Source organism: Bactrocera oleae, chromosome 4 (genome assembly GCF_042242935.1).
Source record: "Bactrocera oleae isolate idBacOlea1 chromosome 4, idBacOlea1, whole genome shotgun sequence".
Taxonomy (NCBI): Eukaryota; Metazoa; Arthropoda; class Insecta; order Diptera; family Tephritidae; genus Bactrocera; species Bactrocera oleae.
Genome location: NC_091538.1, coordinates 2,399,264 through 2,404,863, shown reverse-complemented (window position 1 = coordinate 2,404,863; position 5,600 = coordinate 2,399,264).

Here is a 5,600-nt window from a genome sequence, read left to right as displayed (position 1 = left end):
TGTGTGTGTGTGTGAAGGCTTCATTCGTTTTCTTTGACCATAAACACTTGCTGCTTGATTGAGTTTGCTTGCTGTGCAGCTTTTCTTGCTTCCACTTGAGTAGTTTGCAGACAGTTATTGCCGCAATTCCGGCCATCAAACGGACAAATACGGTACATACAAACACATATACAAATTAAAAGTTTAGAAGACTTTCCACAGAACACATGCTTGTCCGTTTGAGTGTGTTTGCGTAAAAGTTTACGTCTTCAGTGGCCGAATCAAATGCGTTTTGGTAAAGTGAGAAACCGCATGCAAACTGAAAATTCACAGTTATTTCTGTGTATTTGTTGCAATTTTACACAAGCCCTTGCGTGCGATCGTGTTTTCTGCATTGACACATTGTTCATGTTGAAAAGTAATATTTTTGCAGCAGATTCTAATATGCTTGTGTGTCAAATATGAATGTCCATTCAGATATCAAGTCACATGCAGTGCACAGGTTTTTGTGCAATCACACACACTTGCACACGTTTTATTAAGCGTTTTATGAGCACTTGAATGCTGCATTTTGAGTTGTGTGTGCTGCGCAGCAGGTACACCCTGGCGTATGAGTTATTGATTTCGCTTATTAACTGCCTTATGAAAATTGATTGCTTATGAGTGAATGAATACAGTGCTATATGCATATGTACTCTTTTTGCCATAGACTAGTTTTGAAAATTGAAAATAAAATTTTTTTTTGTGTGAAAAATCGCATTTTTGCCTGTATGCAAGCGAACTGGTCACTCAGTTTTTAAGATAACGGTCTGAAATTTTGCACACATCCCTTTCTCTACAAGAAGTTGCTCATTTGTCGGAAACGTCGAAATCGATTCACTATAGCATATAGCTGCCATACGCACTGATCAATCATAATCAAGTTCTGGTATTGAAAACCTTTTTGTGTGATAAAATATTTTCACGAAATTTGGCTAGGATTATTATCCAAGTGAATAAGAGAGAGAGTGAATAATATCCAGAGAAATTGTTCTGTTCGGACTACTATAGCATATAGCTTCCATACATACCGGCTTGTCAAAATCAATATACATATCTTATTATACCCTTTCAAGCCACAAAAGAAACACTTGTGTAGGGAATTATAGCTACAGGTGCAGGCTCATTTAACGGTTTTTCTTGTTTTCTTATATATTTTTCTACTAAATTATTTTAGGAAATTGTGACCAGTTGCAAAAAAATGCTTACGCCATGATTTATAGATTTATATTATAAAAATTTTTGCTGTGGCGAAATGAAAAATGCTTCAAATATATACTATATATACATATTTTTAATATATTGTTTGTATCAATAATCTAAATAAAATGTGTTTGCATTGCCTACAATATTACAATATGACATTCGCTCTTGATGTCATTGCAATAGCCAGCAAAATCACTCTTTGATTAATTATTAATTAATTATGCGTTTTAAATTTTTTATTTCTTGATATTTTTATGCATACTTAATATTTTAGAGATTCGTATTTTCATTGACACATTTGCAATAAATCCTATGAATTCTGCAAAATTGGGTTATTTTAAATGTTGCTCATACGCCCTGCCGCATCAAGCCACTTCGTAAATTTTTACAAATCCCAACCATAAACATACATCGAAGCTTGTCTAAAATGCATGCATACGAACAATAAAGATCCCAACAATACGAGAATAGCACAATAGGAAACCGTAAAGTAAACATCTAAATTGATAATTTATTTAATTACTGCAAGGACGCCATACAAAAGCATGTGCATTATTTTAAGGCTTTGGAAATACAGCTTTATAAAATTTTACTTAATTTTTGTAGCAAATAATTATAATTATCATTTAATATAGATCTTAGTTAAATTAATATAAATTTTAGTTGCTCTTGCAGCTCTTCTTTGCGCTGCACTTCCATTCTGGAAGCAAAAACTAAAAAAGAATCTTAACAGTTAAGTTCAGAACAACGTTGACATACTTGTGCAGTGACATCGGGCAAATTACTTGGCTTTCAGTAGCCGCCAGCAGCGGCAATTCATACACTGACAGGTGCATGTATATGTGTGAGTACTACATATGAAAAAGAAGCAGAATTAAAAAAAAAAATGAAAATATATATAGTAATAAGCGTCTACTACTGCAAATTCCTAACAAACACACAAACACATGCACTACTGAACCACTGATTCATCAGCACACACGCACGCAAGCGCCAACAGCGCTATCTTGACGACGTCTTGGAAACGCTCATTATTTAAATTTTCTGCTTACTACATCAGCGCTGCCGTCATTGAAGCTGCAAAGCGCACAATGAGCGCAAGCAAAAGAAAATATGTAATGAAAACGCGTATGTGTGTGTTTGTATGTGTGATGGTTCATATAAAGCGATTGAGTCGTGAAAAAGTGAAGAAGAAGCAAAACAGAAGTGAAATCAAACCAACAGCTTGAAGATTTGAAAATGCAAAGAAAACGAAAAATTACGCTCTGGGGTTTGATGCACTCAAAGAGAACCTCACCCAAGCGGCGGTCGGCGGGACAACCGAGAGCTGGTGTGGCGTTGGCTGGTGAATAGCTGGCGGATTTGCTGTGTGGAAGTGCACGAAATTCGAAAGTGTCATTTGCCCTGAAACCTCAGCACAGCTCGCGCTTTGCTTAAGCAGCTAAAGAAATTGCACCAAGCAAACACAAATAAAAGTGGAAACAAAACGAAAAGTAAAGAAAAGAAAAGCATGAGAAATCTTGGAGAGAAATATGTATGCAGAATGAAAAAATATTTAGTTGAAAGTAGTAAGACAAGCGAATTTTTCTTGAAGTGACAACACAAATGGTGTCAAGGATGGGCAGCGCTACCCTGCAGTGGGCCAAGACGCGCAAAAATGTTGGCTATATACACATGTATGCATATAATAGGCAAACAACATGTTTGTTGTTGTTCAGATTATATGATTTTTTGTTGTTCTCATTTTATGATTTTGTATTTGCTGCAGCTCTTTAGAATTTTTTTCCTACTAAATCATGCCAGTCAGTCAAGCAATTTGCAGCGGGATTAAGTGCGTGTCACTGAAACATACATGCACGTATTTGTGTTTGTATGTGTGTGTGTGCTTGTGCCTTATAAAATTATCTAATTCGTAGCATTTTGGATCTTCTATAAAGGAATATGCGTTGACATGCTCAACTTGGATGAGACTCCATTTAGCCAAGAGTGTGTGAGTGTGTGTGGCATTGGAGCGATTAATTTTTTGCGGTTTCACCGCTTTCTGGTTGTTGTGAACCCTTTGAAGAGCCAGTGAATTTTAAAAATTTGTGCTGATATGTCTATTTTTTTCTAGGAACATGCCATTCTTATGACAGAGATTCACAAAATAGTAAAAGCCACTATGAAAATATCAAACACTTAAAGACTCATTTGTGTGAAAGAGTATCCTTATCACAGAAAAATCAAGATTTTTTCAATTTCCTGCACAGCAAGCAGAAATTAATAGGAAATCAGTTCTTTGTCAGGTTTTGTAAGTTCGAGTAGCTCAACTTCAAGCACACAATAACTGTATTTGTGGAATTTTAAAAATAGTTTCGCCCAAATTGCTGCCTACACTTTAAATTATATGGAAAAGGCAGGCTCTCGACAAGTACGGCCTCCGCTTTCAAGCATAATTTTGCAGTTTCATTAAGCTTGCTCTTCAACATCTCAGTTAAAAATGATTAATTGCGCACAACATATTCACACACAGGCTGCACAAGTGCTTATTGGCTCTACAGCATACAAATATTTGGCTATATTAAGCAAGATAAAAGCCGGCTGGTAATGTGATTCGCTATACTTAATCTTATTGTATATCCTGACTCACTGCGCCGCTCCACAAAAGGTGTGTTGTGTACTAAATCACAAATAAATATATTCCGCATCAGCAAATATATATGCGTGTGCCTGTGTCTAAATTGAATCATTTCCTGTGAATAAGTCACTGCTCAAAATAGCTTAAAAAAATATCACGAAAATTCTGCGTATTGAAGATGAAATTGAAATTTTGCGCCAAATATATGAATGGCAATTCTTAGTAAATTCAAATATAACCTTCTATTTATGCATATGTATATATTTATATATGTATACACGTGTTGTAGTCTTGTATATGCGAGAAATAACAGTACTCGTAAAAATATGCAAATCAAATTGAGAGGCATAAAAGGTATGGCTTTGGATGTCATGACTTGGCAGCGAATAAATGTGAAGTCATTTCTTAAAAATCTCTCACTTGTAAAGTAGCATACTTTAAGGCGCTTTGTAGGTGTGCAATGTGTGTAGTGGAAAACTGAAAGTAAGGTGCGGCTTATGACGCGTGCAAGTGTGGATGACATATGTGATAAATTCTTGTCATACACACTATAGATATGGGTTAGAAATTATGCAGATGGCAAATATTTCTTTTCGGTGGGTAAAAACTTCGAAGAATAATATAAAAAAATGTATATTAAGATTAGAAAAAATCTGTATAAATATGTTATTAAAAGTTTTTATACGGTCATGTTCTTTTTGGTAATGAAAATGTGGTTTAACTTTTTTAATGCCTAGTGTGTTCATGATAATGATTATAGTGAAGTTTCTGTAGGCCAAGGACTCGTATGACTATTTTTAACCGCAAAAATTGACGATCCGTTAAAAGTATTCGATTCAAAAATGGTTCGATACAAAACTTATGTTTCAAAAAATAATTTTATTTAAAATAGAAAAGTTCGAACATACACACCTCTTAAGTTTTACTGAGCGCCAGCTAAAACGTTTATTTTAATTTTTAACTGATTAACAAATTTCCAAAATGTTCCGTTTTAAACTTCATACGCTCTCTTTATATAAATTCCCAGTTATTTTTGTAGCATATTTTTGGCTGAAAATCTAAATATCTTTTCACTAACAACAACCAACAGGACCTGCCAATACGATGTTATTTAAAAATAGGTTGTGGTTATAAAATAGCCGCATTTGTTGTTCATGGCAAAAACAGAAACAAATTTTTGAATAAAATAACAGAAAATGAAACAAAAACAAACAACAATAAACTGAAATTCGCTAATCGCCCTAATTAAGAGTTTCAATAGTTGTCTGTCGGCTTAATTATATACAATTGCGAATTGGGTTAAGCAAACGACCGCCCGCGGGCGAATACATAAATATATAATATACAAAAACAGCAACAGATTAAGACAACAAAAACACATTTTGAACTGTATAAATAGAGACAAATGTTTTCACTGATATTGGCTGTTTTGTATGTGAGTAAATTATTGGAGATATAATATAGCTATATATATTCACGCCCCTGACCTAGTGCCAGCTGTTTTGCAGTGTCCAACTTCTCGCTGGCTGCTCGTAGAGCGTCGGCCGGAGAGTGAGTCGCTATGACCGCCACATGCTCATCATTTGTGTCAACGGGCAAGTGGTGTTTAATGGCGCGAAAAATTAACTACTATGTTTGGTGGCAGCAACAAAACCACACACATACACACATAATAATACATATGCTTGCCACACATACTGCAAAGCACCGTATGTTAATTACTGGAGAGAGAAACCGGCGAGTTGTTGCGGCAGTTGTT